At 34.9% G+C, this 21,052-nt stretch overlaps 1 long non-coding RNA gene across 1 annotated transcript in view; it reads left to right on the top strand.

Moving 5' to 3' along the window:
- LOC113944911 overlaps positions 1-20,599 on the top strand; it is a 31,574-nt gene extending 10,975 nt beyond the window's left edge. The window contains exons 2-3 of the long non-coding RNA XR_003526883.1: positions 14,522-14,612; positions 15,166-20,599. This is a non-coding gene — a long non-coding RNA (uncharacterized LOC113944911). The remainder of the gene's footprint in view (positions 1-14,521; positions 14,613-15,165) is intronic.
- Positions 20,600-21,052: the final 453 nt, after the last annotated feature.

The following is a 21,052-nucleotide window of genomic DNA, read 5'->3' as shown; positions in this document are numbered from 1 at the left end:
GCGCGGGCTCCGCTCCGCAGCGGCGGGAGCAGCGCGCCCCGCGCAGCCCCGCGCTGGAGGGCGCGGGCTGCCCCGCGCCGCGGGCTCCCCGCTGGCGGCGGCAGCATCCTCTCCACGGGAGGTGGCCGGCTTTCCCAGCCGTCTACCTGCCCTCGTTTGTCTGGGGCAGGAGGTGGGGGTTGGGGTCTAGCTCTTATTATTTTCTTTTTCCCCCTTCCCCCCTCGCTTCCCCATCTTCCTTCCTTTCCTTCTTTTTTATTTGGCCTTTTCCCATGTTATGCCCTGATTGTCTGGAGTGGGATCTAGATGAGGGATCCCCCCCGGCGAAGTCACTCATGTGCTGCTGGATGTGACACATGCTACGTGTGTCGCCTTTGTATGGTCCTGGTTGGGCCACATGCACTTAGCCTGCAGTTTATCGCAGGATTTGCTTTCATGTGTGTAGTGAGTGCTGGAATAAAGCAGGATTTCAAAGGGTACCACTAGAATTAACGTTTCAAACTTGGTCTGGGTTTTGAATAAACCTTAACCCGAGGAAATGATTGTTCCAGGTTAAATGGCCCTAAACTGTCCTTTGTTTCATTAATTGGGATCTTCTGTTTTGTTCTTTTGACAATTCTTTTAAAGAAGCCAGAGGAAGAAATCTAGTTCATTAATTTCTTCCATACTGACTGAAACATTTTCGCTGTTTTACACATGGATGGAGTTATGTTTAGACTTCTTCTCTATAGGTTACACACATGAAGTGAACAGCGGGGGCTCGATCCTGCCTGTCCCTTCTTGAGTGAGTAAACGTAGATCTGGCCCGCTGTCAGAAACTCTCACTGCTGTTAGGACCTCTGTTCAGTGTGAAGTCTGATAACATGGTTTTACCTGTTTTAGGCACCCATAAGGATACCCAAAACAAATGTTGTCATATAATTCTGGTTTGCTAAAAGCATGCTATGTGGTTGTTTTTGGTTTTTTTTTTTGCTAAACCTCTAATACCTGTAACTTTCTTCTTTGCTTAAATGTGCTTGAGGGAGGCATGTTAGCTTTTACTTTAAACGTTTCATAGTACTGACATGGGCACAAATGGAAATTAATATTTTTGATAGTTTCCAAGAAAATACAATGCACAAACAAGGCAAACAATATAATCCAGAAGTCTTATTATTATACCACAGTGTAGGGGTGTACATTTTACAAATATTTGCCTAGGAACTTAGAGTGCTAAATTCTGTCAATATCTCCATCACCTCTGAAATTATTGTTCACCTATATCCACAGTGACCCCAAATTGTCAGAGAAAAAGCCTGCCAGTTGTAAATCCACACGGGGCTACAACAGGATTGCAATTTATTATAAAGCAGAAATGTTACTGAAGGGAAAATTGGTGCCTATTCCCAAGTCCACACCTGAAAGGAACACACTTTCCAGAAATAAAGATGTTACAGAGAATTGTTTAATTTTTTTTGTTTGTTTTTGTGAGATAGCATCATCATAATAGGTAGATTATATTTGTTCTGAATTCTTTTTAACCCACTATGAATGGTTTTTAAAAAATTGTTTAAAAATAACAGACACTACTGAAATTCAACACCACCTTGAAAAGATTAAAATATTTACTTATACTGGGGACTTTGTGCATGACAATACATTATAGAATAGTCAAGACAGAGATACACTTTTTCCGTCTTTCTCCAAAGTGATCTAGCTTGGTATAATATTCTTGCTTCCCTCTGAAATTATGTTACTGAGTGCAAAAAATATTCTTGATGTAATTTAAGAGGAAATGAAAGAGTATTATAAAACTAAATTTAAACGTATGTTTTAATACTCTGAAAAACAAATATGGAATGTATGTATTTTGTGGGGAGATCTTATATACAATGTGGAAAGAGCTTATTTTAAACAAGCGTGTCTGTACATTCCTTCAGATAACAGTCTGCACACTGTAGTTAGTCATAGGATTTTTGATGTCTTGGTCTACTTATTTTTGACAGAAAATGATTGTAATGCAAGATATATGTAAAAGAGCATCTAAATGCTACTCATTATGAAGTGTTTGTAAAACATCTAATTCCAAAAGATGAAAACTTTTTAAAAAAAATATTTACTCCCCAAACAAACTCATTAATTTAGAAAGATGCTAATCTGTGTATACAATAGAAAGTGGACAACTTTCCACTTTCAGTTCATTTCTGGTGTCAGGAGGAATAAATGTGAACACAGAAAACATATTTCACTATTTTTCTGCTTGAACTCCTTTACAATTTTCTCTTCACAGAGACATCCTTAGAAACTAGAAGTACTCTAGGAATCAGTATTTCCACCAAGTAATTATTTTGAAAATGAATACATGTGCTATTTTCCTTTCTTTTTCAGTAGATAGTTGTGAGTATTGATTGATAAGATAATCATCAGGAAATGAAAACGAAAAGGAAACAAAAACTAAAACTAAAATATGTTGTAAGGCAACAAATAGATAATTCTACATTTATGCTAAAATATTTGGATTTTCTTTTAATGGGAAGCCTTCATAAATTATTAAATCACACTTGATCAAGTTAATAATGAAGTTAACTACCAGCAGGTAAAATGCTGTTTTCTGTGTAAGATTTATTCTTGAGCACCCTAGACAATTCATATCCCCGCTCCACCTTTTGTTTTGTTAACTTTATTCAAACTTTTATTTTGAGACTATTTTAATAAGTAAAACGTGTGTGTGCGCGCACATGTTGTATGTGCCCACACACAGAAGCACCTGATCTGTCCCTTTTTCACACAAAAATATTTGTATGTAGTTATATATTTAGAAGGATATAAAGGTCTGCTCAGTTTTTGCTTTTGGCACTGTAATTAAGGCAGAAGGATTCAGATATGCTATAATGCTGAACATTCAAAATTTAACATTAGAGTTCCTGGTTCATCTACAACAGGATGGATACTGTGTTTATAGAGTTCATTCTTGACCTTACCTGAGTAAGTACTTTAAGTTAAAGTATGAGATGCACCTAGAGGGGTAATACATTGAGTTTAATAGGAAGACAGTTAATAACCTTTTTTCATCCTCATGCACTATCAATCATGGCTGTCACCAGTCTGCTGAATCAAAGCAAAAGTGTTCTTCACAGATGACTGATTAGAAACGCAAAATCACAAGATCCATCTTCATGGTCACTTTTATTATAGTCATTTTTAAACTGACAGCAACCTGCTCAGTTTCAGCAGACTGGGCATCACAAATAGTGTCACTCAGTGCAGCTAAGCATGAGAAGATGTTGGCTGGATTATACTTAAAAATAATTAGGCCCAAAGCCTTTTGTGGAAGCAATAAAAAGGATTTTTGTAGTTCCAGCCCATCTTTTCAACACCAGCAGTAGCCTATGTTTTTACAGTGGGTTACTTTTGGAAAATATTTTCATCCTTTCAGTTCGAGTGAATTAATCAGTTTTAGATGGCCCTTAGATACTTTTTAAAAACAATATCTTTGTTGGTAATGTGACCTGTGAGTTTTGATAGAACCACTCTTAAGCAGAGGCTTAACATTGCTACTGCTATTTGTATAGTGCAGTGATGAACTGTTGGTTTCCAGCCTTCTGAGGAATATTGCAAAAGCTAATTACCTTGTTAACTAGATTAGTTTCAATAACATTGTCTCCTGTTCAAATAAGCTAGAGAACAGTTCAACAGTTTAAGGTTATTTATAAATTAAATGGGCTCCAGCAAATTCAAAATCAAAATGGTATAAGTGAGAGGGAGAGAAAAGAAGAGAAGGAACACTGACACTGCAAGTTATGCTCTGTTCTGGTGTGTTTCTGAAATACGGTGAAATGTAGTATAAGAAAAGGTATTCAATAATGTTGAAAAATCAAAGCTCGTTTGTGTGGAGTTTTTTTGTTTGGTTGGTTTGGGTTTTTTGGAAATATAGATTGCATAAATTGCTATTGACTCTAAAGGGTGTTTTTCCTGTGTCAAAATTGTAGGATTGGTTCCTTAATGTAGATAAAATCCTTTCCCTCTATTTAATGCTGCTTAACATGGCTAAGAAAATAATACATTCTAATTTGGAATTTTGATTCAAGGACTGATGGAGTGAGAAGACAGCCAAGACTAATTTTTAAATTAGGTGGAAGATAAATAGGCCTCCCTCAAAACTCTTCAAAATCTTTCCCCATTTTTAAAATTTAAATTTCACTTCATCTTGTGAACACAAACATATTGTACCAGCTGAGCATCGTTTTAGAATTATCTTTAGAATGGCAGTGAAATGGTGCATCTGGTTTGCCACTTAACTTTAACCCCCCAAAACATAGTCTTATTAGTAAGCCTGATTTGTGGAGCTGTGATTTCTTTAATATGGCTCAAAGGACTCTAAGCACCGTATATCTAAAACTTTCATTTAAAACACATTTGGTAACTGCAAGCAACTTCAGTGGGCTGTAGTATCGGACCTTTCTTGCTGTACTCCTTATAGTGCTCCTTCCCATCCTTCTCTCTCAAACTGGAGGGCAGGACTTTGGTCAAGCAGGGCTCTTCCAAAAGGGAATGCTCTTCATTTCCACTATACTATAAACACAGACACAAAGACACACACTCAGTAGTGATGAAACGTGGTATATACAAGCATGCAAACACACACAAAGAACATGCTACATACATGTTTTTGAAACTATACAACATGAATTGGCACACAATCACTGGTTCCTGGATAGTTATATTGAAACACTTATCCCAAGCTAGTCATGTCAGGAGAATATCTTTATTTAAACTATCTTCAATAGTTTTATAATATTTCCATGTACTACGTAAACAACTGTGAGACTGAAGGAAGAGAATGCGAAGCAAAGTAGGCAGTTTTGTGTCCAGTTTAGATTCACGTGTTCTGTAAACAGCTTGATTCTCCTCTTCCCCCCAGTTAATGCTTATCTTAAGGACATAATTACCATTGATAATATGGTCCCGTGTAGAGACTCCATGTTTGTTAAAGTTGTTTTAACATGCATCTCTATTTTCTGATGAAAAATTGATACACTGATGCTGACTGACATCTTTCTAAAAATCAGAGGCTAAGTATGTCTGAATTTAAATTTCTGAGTGTTAATCAAAAGCTAATCAAGCAGAGAAACTAGTAATGTCTACTGATAAATAACACAATCATATTTTAATCACGTTGCTTTTACGGGGAAGACAATGTTATTCAATTAATATTATTTCCCCAATAGATATTTTTAATAGTATATTCTCAACATAAATGGCTAAGGAAAGGTGACTGTAAATTATTCGTGTGCACCTTTGTGTGTAGTAAGGACCTATTTTAAAGAAATCCTGAGATCTGCAAGTATAAATATTTGCATTAAAGAATGAAACTAATTTTTTGTTTGGGCTAAAAGCGCTTTCTAGTTTCAGGTAGAAAAATTGTTCTTTCTCCTAAATATTAAATAATACTAATCTACTTCCTAGGTTTTTTTTTTTTTTTCAAATCCAGTTACCAGTTTAAGACAATATGTCTCTAAAAATGAGCATAAATAAGAAATTTTGTGGGTTTTTTCCTGTCACAATGAAAGGAGACACAGGTAATAATCATTAAAATATTTTTATTGCCTTAAGGAAACAGCTACATTAACCTGGCTTTGTAAATGTTGAGAATGCATATGTTGTTTTACTCTATATGCTAAATCTTCCCCAAAATGTGTTGCTTCCCCAAAATAAGTGTGTCCTTATTTCCTTTGTCACTACACTTGCTTATCCAGAATATTCATTACATATAACACAGTTAACTTTAAAAGACCAGGATTTTTAGAAATGAACTTTGAATTAACTATATTTCCAGCTACAATTCTATCAATCCTTAAAAGACATGACTGAAGTAAGTACTAACATACTGTAAAGGAAACATTACAGTAAAACTATTATAACATATTTAAGTACTGAATGCATATGAATATTTTGTAAAATTTCCCAAGAGATAGTTTATATAATAAATAAGTAAAAGATTTGCATCTACTTTAGTAATTACTAATGTAATTGTAGGGAAATAATAGTTAATGGGTGGGTACATACACAGAAGACAGCAGCTGAAGGACAGTGTAACTTTTATTTTAAATAAACAGATCTACTCAAGTAAATAGACCAAACAGTATCTGGAAGATTTCTCTTTCCAAGAGGACTTATTATCAACATATTTAGACCCGTGAAAATAGCCCTCAAATCCTTCAACAGCTAAAGCAGAGCAGCAGACAAGAACACTAGGAATTCCCATACCACACCTGCCTTTTTGCTGCCTGAATATGCAGCTATTTCTATCCTCACTGCCTTTTTTTTTTCCCTTTGGTTTCTGAAATGTTCCTTGTAGAAGTTTAGAGAAGGGGAAAGATTTTCTATGAGCATCAGTTTGAGATAAATATGTGTATGTGAGTGGGAGACTGTGTGTGTGTATATGAAGATGTATCAGGAAGGCTAGAGTGGTCATCTTTAGCATCTCCCTCTCCTACCTTGGGTTCAGAACCTCAGCCACCACTCACTGAGCTTTAAAGGGAAAAGAGCAGGGAGTAGAGGTCATGCAAAATGCTTGTAGCTTTTGTATTCAAATTACCAACATTTTGAATAAAGCTTATTGTCTGATACCAATATTCCCAGTGGCTAATTAGGTAGATAATTTTACCTTCTCTCAAAAGCATTTAGATGTGTATTGGTAAGTTCAGAGGACTTTCATCAGGACTGAAAAAGGATTCTGCATTTTTCCCTTTGCATTTTCTAGAATATTGATCACATATCATGAGATGGGGATTTCTGTTTTGTTGTCTCATTTTTGGTCTTTTTTTTTGGTCTTTTTACTCCCAGACCTCTCTTTGTTTTTCTTTTTTTTCTTTTTTTCTGCCTCCTGCAAGAGATAATAGCCGCGAATCCTTGCAGGTTGTCTATGCATTTACGCTTCACAAAAACAACATGTTAGAAGAAAGGTGTAAATATTTCTTTGCCAAATACAGCAAAACCAATTATTTTTCTTCCAACAGTTAGGAACAATGCCTATTTTTATCCTGCTGCTGAAGGATGCACATGGAAACTTCAGTATAAACACTATGGATATGCTAAATACAGTAAAACAAGCGCATCTAATACAGACCGAAAACAAGAGAAGAGCTATCTTATATCTCAAGTGACATATTCAGGCATAAGCACATATACTCTTTTTTCCTTCTATCTTTTATCTGTAGACTAAATCAGAGTATAGATCATAGTCTAGGTAGGTTAAAAGGAAAAGATTATCTTCATATAAATGTCCAACTAGGATTTTAGAGTACTGCTGTGGAATGCAAAAGGGATAAAAAAGTTCCCCAAATTTCCTTGAATAGTTTAGGCATTACAGTAGGGATTTTTTTAAAAATATTTGATTCTTCTTTGTAGATTGTATTCTATTTTAACTGTATTTAGGCCCTGTTTTCATTTTTGTAAAGCACTAGGTTTTCCTTCTTTGTATGCTGTTCTCCCATAGTGCATCTTAGTTTAATTCATTCTTAGCAAAAGAAACACCCAGGTTCAATCTGGAGACCTCCTTCCAACATAATTTAGCTAGACCTTTTCTTAGTAAAGGTTTTCTGGTTTTCATTTTCACTTCATATTCTCAAATAAAAGATCCTTTGTTGTCTACCATTTGATTGGACTTAATGAAAAACACTCCATTTTAACTTAACAGTATTTCCCTTTGAATTTATTATATTTAAGAACACTGTCAAAAATCAAGCATTTAATCTCAGGTTTTTATACTTAAAATTATATTACTATCATATGGTTCAATGAGGTGATGTAGAAAGTATATTGAATAGATTTCAAAAAGAAAAGTGAAAAACTACCCTCATTTTAATATGAAACTAAATACTATAGCTAATGTGCAGATTGGGTATGGTAGTTGACTTTAAAGACTAATATGTGACAGGGTGCCAACAGCTGAATTGTGCAGTATTGACTAAATGAGGTTCACTGATTTGTATTGAGGCTAATATCTTCTTTAAACAATTCCGTGTAAATTGTGCGTATAAAGTCATTGGAAGCTATTTCTCAGGACAGCCTCGCTGGCTAGCTACCTGCTGGAGTGAGGAAGATAATCAATAGAAAGAAATAGAGCTGAGCATGAGTCTAGGAAGCTTCAGAGCAGTTAGTGCTGATAAAAGTAGATGATGTCAATATTTGGGAATAACACAACTCTAGGATAACAGACAAAAGAGAAGTGCATATGTTGTAGAGTGTTCAAACAGGGGCAGAATTAATGCATAAGTGGCAGATGTTGCCCCAGGCTGCAAAAAGACATTATTTATTCCAGGTATTGTTAAATTCCTAGTGATACACCACTGCTCAATATAGTATATTAAAATTATATCTAGCAATGAGAGAGCTGGAATACCTTTTACATGAGTAGAAATTCTGAGATATAAAGAAGCTGATGCACACTATTGACGCAGAGAATTTTCCACGCGTCTCCTTGACCTCGTAAGAAAGAGCCTCTGTCAGAAATGAATCCTGAAAAAATAGTGTTCAGTGTTCTCTAACTAAACGAATATTTAGAACTAATATTTAAAAGACTAACAAAACCAAAATGGAATGGCATAGTTTGGTAGAAATCAATTCTTTGCTTGTAAAGATGTTGACATCCTTGAGTCCACCCTCTTTCCCCACCACCCCCCTGCTTTTATTTTTGTGTTTAAAGATTATTGAAGCAAAAAATTCCCAGTGCTCATTCAGGTTTATAATATGGTGAATGTTTTTAGCCATGGTGTCTTTATTGGTAGTGAAGTATTGGTATATTTTTGCTAATTTAATACTAGAAATCAGTTTTCCTCTTGCTGTCAGGCAATGAATTTTTGTTCTTCTATGCTGATCTCTCTGTTGATGTATTATGACATAGTCTGTCAACATGAACAGATATGTGAAAGGGAGATTGGGTGACTGAGACATGCAACCTGAATATGGCTCCTCTTCAATTTTAAACATATTATCATGTTTAGATGCAGTCAGTAGAAATGTAGGATTTTTTTTCTCTAAAGAAAGCTATTATTTTGATGTAATTTAAGCAAAAGCAAAACAGGTGGACTATGACAAGGTCCTAAAAGCAGAATGAATGAGGTAACTCTGAAACATATGCATGCAAGCTTAAAAAGCTTTCACTTCTAAGTTAATAGCCCTTTAAAACTAGCATTTGCAAAGCACAAAAGTTTTTATGTAAGAAGAACCAATCCAGGCTTATCTGATTATTAAATATTGCTATCTTTTCTTAAAAAAAATTAAATCATTCCACAAGCTTTATATGGTTTTGTTGTCACAGATGTTTTTATTGTTTGGTGTTAGATATCTGGATTACATCAAGTAGGTGATTACTATGTCAGCTAAAAAGGTCAAGTTCCATACTCTTTATTTCAAACCATCATAAAGAAACCTTTCTGTAATGACACACACGTCTATACTGTAGATCTCTCCCTACTCATTTTTGAAAAAAGCTTCTATCTGACATATGGCTTAACAAGAAAGAATTTCATATTTTGATAGTTAATACAGTGTCAATATTCATGCTTAAGAGAAATACCTGTGTTCTGAAATAATTAACTTTTTCAAAGCAAATTCCTTATTAAAATATCAGATTTTATCATTAAATATATAATTTATGCCAATAAAAGTTGTTATTATTAGAGTGATGTACCATAAAAACCTTCTTACACATTTTTTTTTTCAGGTTTGCTATTCTTTAGTTGTCATACATAGCATCATTCTATCCTAAAATTACAAGAATTTATAAGGTTCCTGTTTAATACTTAACTCTAAAGAAATCTTCATTTCAAATAAGCATGCATTTTGATTTGGGACATGGTCAAAAATCTTTAAAGATATATACATAAACTAATTTGTTAATCTCGTGCCACTTTTAGCATTTGTCACACATATAGACCAGGAAATTGGCTCCATCTCATTCTAGCTCTGTGTTGAATTAAAAACCTCTACTGCAAAGAAGAGCATGATGTGGGGAAAGAATAAATTTAGTTCTTTCCTTAGTAATGCACATATATTTCCATACATTTCACATCCTAAGGGAGCCTGTGAACGCATTCAATAAATACAAAACTGTATTTCCAGGAAAAGGAAATTTTTATATTATAAATTTCACATAGTACTTTATTCTTAAAAGATCTGAAATTACAAGTGTCATTAAGTTTTTATCCTTTTACAAAACACAGGATATAAAAAAAAGGAAGACATTGAATCTAGGGTCATTGGTATTTCTGAGGGTATTAGGTGATTTCAAACAAAAAAATATATATTCAACAATGGCACTTGAAAATTAAGAAAATTTAGCCATGTCCAGCCCAACAAGTTCTACCTTAGTTATACTAAAATCAGAATCATATATGTAAGCATTTATACCGAACAATTGCCTATCTTCACCTTATATATTAAGGTCAGCGAAAAGAGCAGTTTATGGATAAAGAGGTAGCCTTTAAACATGATTAGTTGGTGTCTATTAAAGATGTGTTAAAATGAAATATATACTTCAGGTGAAGGAAATTACACTCCTTCTAGGATGATAGACTTGCTATATGTGTATTTCACTATACCTTTAAAATATTTGTGAATTTGACTGCATTCTGAGGAGACAGAGCAACGTGGTAGATTTATGAGTGTCTGACGGAAACAGGGCTAGGAAAGATTATGGCATACTTGTTTAGAAAAACTGAGAACTGAAGGTTCCTGATTTACACTGACATATATCTAGATGAAACTATAGTTTGCAAATTGCCTAGAGGAGCTATCTTTTATTAAGTGTTTGATGGGTACAGAAATGTACATATCTATTCTATAACAGTCTAGGAATACCAAAGCAATATCTGTAAATGTAATTTTAATGGTTTTAGCTTTTCTTAAATATTTTCATTTTTATGGTCATCTCGCCCAACCCTGTGCTGAGTGCCCATGCCTATTGAACAAGCCATATGGTTAGAGAAGTTTTGTTTCATTCTTTTGAATTCTTGGGATACAAGTATGCTGAAATGTGCTCTGCACTGCAGGACCAGAGAGGTCAAACCGCAGCTTAGGCACTTTTTACCTTTTCCAACAGATTACCAGCATATTTGACTCATTCTGCATCTTAAGTTAAAATTCCCAACATTCACAATTAATGCATTTCCAAAGGCTTTCAACTTTGCTACTACATTGCGATGCCATTACATATGTTTAGTTTGAAATTAGGCAAGGAGTAACAGATAAACATGAAGTTTTACCAAGCACTGTAATATTTCTTGCAAAGAAAGCCTGAAAGACTGGTAAGGTTTCTACTCAGGTCAACTTTCCCTGTTTTATTCTGACTGATACAAGGTAGATGGCTTGTCTAGGAGGAGGGGGCAGGGGGCAGGCTGGCTTTGCATTATTATTTTCGATACACTAACTTCCTCTTTCTTTAGGAGCTGTTACTTTTTAATCTTATTTTAAATCGTTATTATCATAGTGAAAATCTGTATTAGTCACTACAATTCTACTTTCATAATTCATATTTTATTAATGCAATTAAAATTGGTATTTACTGATGTTTCAGGAACAAAATTATGAATTTAATATCAATTTAACAATGGATCACGTTATGCATTTTAGTTCTGTCAGCATATTTTCAAGCCAGGTGAATGCATTATACAAATATTAGGCAATATTTTACATAATAATCTACCTATTAGGTGGGAGGTTTTGTCAGGCTTGTACGTACAGTTGGTCACCAATTGTATATAAAAATTTTTGTCCACAGTAGATGTGGAAACAGGACTAAAATATCAGCCCTTTTAAATATTCCACTGGCTTCTAATAAGACATAATAAGCACTACCTGCTAGTGTAAACTTTTGGTCAGCAACAGAGAAAACAAAATTTATAATCAGACAACTATTTACACTTTCATTATGAATATATGTTCAGTGCATTGATAACTTGAACAAAAGCTTTCTGTGTTATAGCATTATATGAAGAGTTGTACATCTGTGATAAGCAACACGCACTGACCTGTTTTCATCAGTAACTTGCATAGTTTTCTTAAATCATTAACTTATCAGACCTGGGCAGGGATGCCTGGATTTTTCTGGATGTTTGGATAACACCTAGCATAATATAATGTATACTAGAATATAAGGAAATAATTGGCACTTGTTAGTTATAAGCAGCACTTGTTAGCATAGTCTTTCTAGCATGCCAACAAGCAATTAACCTCAGCATCAGTCAATCACCTTTTCCTAGTTAACTCACATTACACTTTGAGGGCAGCTGCCATCTTCTTATGGAAAAATACATGTAACTATGCCCCTGACTGTCACACGAGTTTTAGACCAGTATAAGTTTATTCTGTCCAAAAGAGTTAGAGCTTTCTACACAGTACGGTAATCAAGAAAATTATTTTTCTTCCATGACTGTAAATTAGGAGTAAGTGCACCTAATTCATTGGAATTACATCTGTTTAAAACAGTGGCACTGAAATTGGAATCAATCTTTTCTTTATGTATCTGAGAGGTGAAAGTGTAGTACTGTACATAAGTCAATCAAAGTAATGATGTTGCTTAGCAATGTAAATGCAAAAGAGTAGATTGCTGATGCCAAGAAATTTGCACCCACATATTGCACCTGTCAGTGAAAGGGAGGTTGCATTGCAACTGCAGTGCAGTGTGGAATTAATGCCCTAATTAGAGACTTCTTTATCTCCATTAGATATGCCTGACAAGACAATACAGTGAAGTTATTTATCAGCTCGTCATTGCTATGGGTGGCAGGAGTAGCTGTTTTTGTTCTTTTTTGCTCTTTTTCTTTGTTTGGTTGCACTTTTTTTAAGACACTGTAGATATTTTCAGGCCATTTTTAATAGGAAGAGATGACCAGAAGAGAGTTTATGTGTGTTATTTGTGTAGAATAAATGGGTTGATGGTGGGTTAATAAAACTGGGTTTTTCCCATTTCCCTACATGTATGAGTGATTTTCATAGAAGAAAGGTATGGAAGAACTGAACTATGATTTAAAGCACATCATTTTATTTCAATAGCAGGAAGCAACTTCCATAAATGACAACTTTTTTTCTTTTGATAACTCCAATGAAATACAGAGATGACACCTGTATGAAGCATTATTTTTAGAAAGAGGGACTGGGACACTTCTTCTCCCCTGACTATTGAAATGACATATAAATATCATTTCTTTTACTTTTTCTGTGAGTTTTGTGACTTGTGCCTTGGTGTGTGACTGCGATGTGCATTTTTTGTTGACAGATGTGAATAAGGTACAGAGAGTACTAAATAAAAGTGTGCCAGGTCCGGATAGATAGCAATATACAGGATAACTCCAAGGAAAACAAAAAACCCCAAACAAACAAACAAACAAAGTAAAAAAAAAAAATGGATTCACTGTAAACTTATTTTTTCCTGGTCGGTCCATTAGGGAATAAACAGACCAACATGGAATATTATTCCAGTGAGTGATAAAAACAAAAGGAGGAGAACGTTAGGCCTGTAAGGTATTTTAATACTACTCTTAAGAGTTTCACATATTCAATTTTGAAAAAATAAACCTTTCAATTATGAGTTGAAGTCTATCCAGCTCAGGTAGAGAAAACCATAGAATAGGAGTTTCTTTCTTGTTTTATAGAATTTTTGCTATTATTACTTAACGTTCTCCGTGTTTTGCTGACAGAAATTCCTTGGGGAATGTTTAAAGAATGGACTTTTTAGTGAATTTCTTTGGGTTATTCTTTTCAAATAGTCATGGTGGAAATCATCCTGAGGCATATTCAGATCTTAAGTCACTTATACACTGTATTAAGTCTCCCTGTAAAGTTCTTACTACTAGTTGGGGATTACCTTAGTGACGTTAGTCACTTTGCAAAATAAAATCATCGATTGGTGAAACAGTCCTATGAAAGCAAAACATAACTGAGTTTAATTCGAGTCTTGATAGTATGTTTTCTTCTAACTGTATCTGTGGTAGTTATGACTACAATTTTCATCTTCCCTTAAGCTTATGAACACTTTCCTTGGTACCAGATTTTACATTCCCAGAAGAACCCCTGGTCCCTTTGCCGAGTTGCTATTTAAATTAGTCGGGTACAGCCTCATCAAATTGAGTTAGGAAATGGCTTCATGAGCAGGTTCGCTGGCAGCTCTGGAGAAGCAGTAACCTCCACCTGGGGTGTGACATTTAGCTAGAACAGACTGAAACTGCTTCCTTTGGTAGCTAGCAGTTATGGGCAGAAAGTATAGTCAAGCTATGCTTATATGAAGTAATGCCTCATGCCAACGCAAAAATACAAAATACAGTGCTTACTGCAGAATCATGATACAAATTTTTAGTTGTAGATGTTATGTAAACTTCGTGGTGCAACTGTGTTAGAACAGGAAGCTATATGAAGCTCATTTTTGGGTGTAGCTATTACATGCCTGAGGAGAGCAAAATGTTTTGGGCTATATTTCTGCTTAAACAATTAAGCAAACTAATGGAAAAGGAAGCTGGATTATTTGTATTAAAATATTTTTCAGTAGTCTGATAATTATGTAAGAACATGATGAAACTTGAGAGGAAGTAGAACCATGTGAAGCAGAAGGAAGTGTCCTCACTGGTAAAGATGAGGTGAGAAAATGTTACATTTTGGTATAAAACATGCTTTCTGGTAGTATTTCTTCTGAAATCAGCATTATGAAGCAGACCTATGTTAGTTATGTTAGTTTACATTAGTTATGTAAACTCATAATGCAAAATTTTACTGTGTTAAGAGCTTGGTGAATTTGTTAACTTTGTTTTTTTAGACTAACTGGTACTTTTACTGATATTTAAAATGAAAGATACAGAGAGAGTAGGATAGTTCTTTCTTTGTTTTGCCTAAATAACCATCATACTGCCTTTTTGCCCAGGGAGTTGAAGAATGGTCTTGGCCATTTAACTTGTATCTTCAGCATGTCCATGTAGTACAACACATTTTTGCCTTTTGATTATTGAGCCCTCCCATATAAATCCATTTTAAATGGTGACTTAAGAAATGCATCCTTGTAAATAAACATGAATTTGCAGCTTCCGTCATCATTGATGCATCATGGTTGCATAACATAAAATGGTACTAATTATTCAGTCTAAGTGCTGTATTCTGATTTTTTTTTGTACTTATACACATGTTTTCTTTTCCTAGGTATCTTTTTAATGCTGAAATGGACACAGTAATTGTGAACCATGTGGTAAGGAGCTCTTTCTAAAATATGCAGTAACGTATTCACTGGAATTTAACAGCCTGTGTACTTCAAAGCTTCTCTTACCTGTAATCATGTGAACAAACCTTCCAAGTCGCTTTGCCAGCTCGAGATTTGTCAGAGCACTAACACAGCATTGAAGCAGCCCCTGCCACCAGGCAAGGTACAGAAGGGAGATGGTGACCTGCAACAGGATGAGAGACCTCACTTACCAGGATTGGCTCACAGTTATGCTTCTGGCAACTGACATTTCCATTTTGCTCAAAACTTCAACATCGTGTCATCAGACAAAGCCCCATGAGTGGTGGCAGAGCAAACTCTAGCCTTCATTTTCAAGTTTGAAGACAAAAAATTATTCACATGTCTAAATCCCAGAACCCACTGTTCAGAGGTCACTCTTTGTTGCCCGCTGCTATAAGCCATTAAGGCTTCCAAAAGCTCTAAAAGAAATGGGACATGGTTTGGGGCAGAAAAATCTAACTGTTTTAAATTTGTTTAAATTCTATTTCATTGTGTTATCTGAATTTGTCCTACCAGAGGAACCTGGAAGATGGAATGTTTCTGTCATTCCTTACAATGAATGATAGCTTAAAGGGACAGTCAGAGCTTGCAAGACAAATCTTTGATCCTCCTTAAGATTGTTATAAACTGAAGGAGAATATCGTTTAATTCTTTAGGACTTCAGACTATTTTTTAAGGAAAATTATTGATTCATGCAATGAATTTTACTGTTTTATCACACTTCCACGTCAGTATTTATATATCCTTTTGGTTATGAAAATAGACAGATGTTTAACTATGTGTTCTAATATTGCACTGGACTTTGGTTTTTTTTTCCTTTCCCGTTTTAGACATGTTTTCCTGAATCAGACCCTTGAATTTAATGACAATTACTACATTTTCCAGAAATTTATTTTCATCTTTAAGAATCTATGTACCAAGTGTGGAAATGTAGATGTTAAGGGGGAGCACAAGTAACAACTTTTTTTTTTCCATTCACAGAGGAAACACTAAGACATCAAGGTTATTCAAGTAGCCTGGAAAGTTACTATTTTTCCAAACTACAAGAAGATCTCAGAAATAATAAGGATAACATTAAAACAAAAATCTAGAGAAATTGTTTCATTTTCTTAAAAAAATATTGGAACTGGAAAAAAAAAAAAGTCATTTCACAGTGAAGAAAATCTTCAGGTAGAGTTCAGGCAGAGTTGTTAGACACAGTGTTTAGGGTTGCTTGAAAGAATCATTCCAGGGTCTGTTCTTTGCTGCTACTGCAGAAGTGTGTTGGGCATTTAATCTGTCTTAGTTGTCGTATCTGCAAATAGAAGATAATAATGCCCACTTCTGTCTAGTGTTGTGCAGTCTCTAGAAGTTTCACAGCAAGAGAAAAGTGTTTCATAGTGTATGTAAAACTGCCTGTTGGACCTTTTATTTTAAAATAAAAGTTTCGGCTACAGATCCTGAAAGAATGGGTTCCCTAAGGCATTGTAGCCAAAGTTTAGGTGGGGCGTTTTTTGGTTTTGTTATTTTTTTTTAAAGCTGTTTAATAGACTGATTTTTGGCATCATCTCTGAAGCATGCAGGTCTCTGGAGATTGATAGAAATTAAGGTTGCTCTGAATAAAAAAGCCTTCTTTAGAAGATCCCATTATCATCAGAATTCTGTTATCCTCACAAAAATGTACTTGACATTAGCATGGCCCATGTTTTGTATTTCAACCACTAAACTTTCAGGGACATCATTGTCTAGCTAACATCTTAAATGCTATAGCTTTCCCATTAGATAAGCAGGCTGATTTCATTAGTATGTCTTGAAAAAACAAGGCAGAAAAAAAAAAGACTTGGATGGTTGTGAATGTCTTGTAGAGAATTTTGGTGGCAGAACTCTTGCCGTATGGTTGTACATGCTACAGGAAAGGAAATTAGTGGAATTTGTAGAAAACCTATATAAATGTAAAATGCAACAAGCAAACAGTCTTTCCACAGATTATACTGGCAGTACTGATCATGTCTACTTTGACAAGAGGCAAGGTGTATGCTCAGGATAGTGTGTCTCCTGGCTCCTGCTCCATGTTGCCAGCCTTTAGCCTTGCTTAAGACTGTGCTGTTGGGTCTGCCAACAGCCTGGATTGCTTACCCTGTGTGTTTTAGAAACAGGAAATCTAAGGGCTGTCCTAAGATGTGTGACATCGCCAGATCCAAGGGCTGTCCTAGGATGTGTGAAAGGATGTGCCAGCAAGGTGAGTGGCTGGTTGTCACCACAAAGCTATGCAAGGGGACTGTGAAGAAGATTTCTCTTCTCACGTATCCTAAGCTTGACGCAGAGTGTAGCTTTATGCTCCTGCAACCAGTCTTGAAATATGTTCTGGCCTGGAGCAAGGGTCCCAGTTTATAAGACTGGAGACATAAAACCCAATAATTTGATTCCTGTTTAAACTTTCAGCATTTAGGGTAGGAAAGATGATTAACCAGTCAAATCCAGAACTAAAATGTTTTATCAGAACATCAAAATTAGGAATGCAAATCAGGAATTTTTCTTTTTAGATTATCAGTGAAGTGACAATAGTGTCTGCTACCTGCAGTTTTGCCAGAGGTAGGTACCAGCTCACAGGCTGAAGAGCATATGTTTGAAATGATTGTCATATCACTGACACACTCTCACAAGATGCCAACAAAGAGATTTTGCTCTACTGCAAAACAAGAAACCTTAATTACTATATGATAAAAACAGATGTGTTATACTTGTTGGTAAATTAAAGATTAAAATAGAGATTAACCTTTGATAATAGTCTTTCATTTGTTATCTGTCTTTAATTAAACTCAGAGTGATTTAAATATATAGGGGCATCTCTTGGGCTTATGTTTTAGTTGTGAAAATGACTAATTTGTGTATGTTGTTATTTAAAGTTACTTTAATTGCAGTACTTGCATAAATTCAAGAAGCAGAATTTCATTCCATCTGGTGATTACTTATTTATTTTCACTAATCATACAGTCAAAACCCAACAAATTAAAAAAATAATTACTGAAAACTTGATTGAACATAATAGAAAATATGTAGAAAACACAAATAATATGTGACTAAATGTGTCCATATGGAGCCTGAAAATTTCAACACACTTCAAAAAATTAATGAAGAAAACAGATAGGGAGCTACAAATGCAGTGATTTCCCCAAGAAGCCTATATTTCCTACTATTTCAACTGGTTTATATATCAAGAGTAGACATATATAAACTGCTTTTTAAGCTATTTACTTTTTTTTTTTAAATTTGTGTATTATGTGTTCTTGCTGAGATTGAAGCTGTTTAATTTCACTCCACTGGGAATCTGTAGCCCAAGTTAAATCCTCAGGAGACCTAGTATGTATGTTAATTTAGTGATCAAAAAATGTTTCCAGTTGGTCATATTAGGTCCAGCAGTAAAACATTTTCAGACTTAAGGAGATACATGACTCACCTAAGGAAGAGGTATGTTAAACCATTTACAGGCTGGTCACTTTCCAAATCATGAGTCCTATCATTCTGAGACCTTTAAAATCCACTAAGGTGACTAGCAGAGAATTACTCAGGAGCCACTCTAAATCAACAGCAAGCCTACAAATGTACCCCTCTGTAGTGTGAAATGACCACTTTGTCTCCTGTCCTATACATGGAAGCCATTTTGTAGTCTTAATAATTTGGTTTACCTCTAATACACTAAAATTCAGAGGGATTTATACTGGTACAATATGTGAGATTACATCAGAAAAAAGTGGCTTTGCTGCATGGTTATGGACACTCAGACTATGTAAACAACAGGTTGCAAAACTATTCTTTTAAAACTTCAGTGGTATGTGAATGTGCACATGTGCACAGCAGATCACGAGTTATTGCAGTAGAGGCAGTCTCTGCTTCTGTTATATATTTTCCCAACTGATATGCTCTTTTTATTTTTTTTTTTGAAGTTGTCATATGGTATAACACTTTTACTAGTTGACTCCTCCCACTTTTCTTCAAACCACATCCTGATTTTTGGCCTCAGAAACCAAACATATGCACAACTTGCAGAACAACACATGATATTGTTTCTGTATAACATCATACCAGCTGGGATATAAATTCTTACAGACAATTTTATGTGAATGAAAAATACCTACATAAAGACATTTTCCATAGTTATGCAATACATATCACAGTAGAGCATATGGTCTTGAACCAGAGATCTTCACATAGAATTATAACAAAAGCCCCAAATCAGGCCACAGATCTTCAGACAATGTAATTTTGAAGAGATCATTCTAATTTCTCACTATTTTATTTCTTCCTTTTTCTATTCTCTTTTGGATTTCTGAAATCCAACCTCAGCTAGTTTGTGGGTATGTTGAAGACCCTTAAATTTTATCAATTTCATTTATTTGGTGTCAAGTCCAATAAAATTGTTATTTAACTAAGGAAAAGATAATTTATGGTGAAATTTTAACTGGTACCATGATTTGAAAATATGCCAATAGGCAGAATTCATTGTTTTTAGGGAATTTATTTCAACATTCATTTTCATTAGTAGAAAAGTGTTTTATTCTTGATTTTTCAGTGTTCAACTTCCAGAATGTTGGGGGTTTTTTTAATTTTGGGGGATGGTTGTTACATTATTCTCCCTTCAGAATAAAGAGTCTGCATATGAAGGTTTTCTCCCGTGATCTATAAACTTTAATCAACTAATGCTCAGCCCTCCTTTTTGAGGAGAGATCGAGTTTATCTTTTCACAGCAAATAATTTTCTTCTGCTCTCAAATTAATTTTAAATGCAATTTTGTGAACTCTCCATTTTTTTCCCACCATTCTCATTAAAATATGGACAACAGATCTGTGGGAATTATTCCAACCGTTGCATCAGGATTCAAGGATTACGTTAGCTCTGTTCATGCAACTTCACAGTGGGAACTCATGTTGGTCCACTACAGCCCATAAACCCTTGCAGAGTCAAGGCATTCCAAATCACTGTACCCCCTTTTTTTGGGGGTGAATTCCATTTGTATTATGTTTAACTGTGCATTCATCTCTTCTAAAATGCTCATTTTTGCATTGGGTCTAGCTTGTAAAGAGATCTCCTCTTCTTTGGTCTCATAATTATGTACTAACCAAGTAATCTTTCTATCATCTTCAGATCCTTAGCATGGCAATTTGCATTTGCACCTCTGGATCGCTGCTGGGAATACTGACTACCATTGGGCCTAGTACTGATGCCTGCTAGATACCATTAGAAACAATTCAATATTAAATTTCTTTTAATATATCTTTTGGTGATCTGCTGGCCAGCTCTTAGTTGAAATTGTGTACATTGATGCTATGTAGCAGATCTTTTATTTTCTTAATAAAGTTATCATGCAGTATTTACAAACTTTCATTATGTATTTATTGATTAAACAAAGAGAAGATAAACATCCCATGGACAGGTGAAAAAAATCTGTATACCACGGAGCAGACAAAACACTCAGGATTAATATTCTTCAATTTTCTTGCACATGTAACTTTATTTCACCACTTCAAAATATTTCATATATAAATAATACTGTTCATGTTTCAGAATCGGAGGGATTCTGATTTGCCTGACATGTCTGTCTTAAAATGTGTAAGGGCTTTCTGAATTTGTTGACACCACCTCTGGGAAGTTTACAGAACTAATGGCAGACACTGGTGTATGCACTTTCTTCAGTTGCTTTTAAGATGTTTTGCTAATAGTTTAACTCTCAGATTGGGTAATGTATTTTTTGTAATTTGCCACAAAACCAAAATTCATAAAATTAAATTCTAAATCTTAATCCACGCTTTGGCATGGAACACCTTGTATTCA

Source organism: Corapipo altera, unplaced genomic scaffold (genome assembly GCF_003945725.1).
Source record: "Corapipo altera isolate COAL_440 unplaced genomic scaffold, ASM394572v1 49, whole genome shotgun sequence".
NCBI lineage: Eukaryota > Metazoa > Chordata > Aves > Passeriformes > Pipridae > Corapipo > Corapipo altera.
The sequence above is the reverse complement of the archived record's forward strand: the minus strand, read 5'-3'. Positions and strand labels throughout refer to the sequence as shown.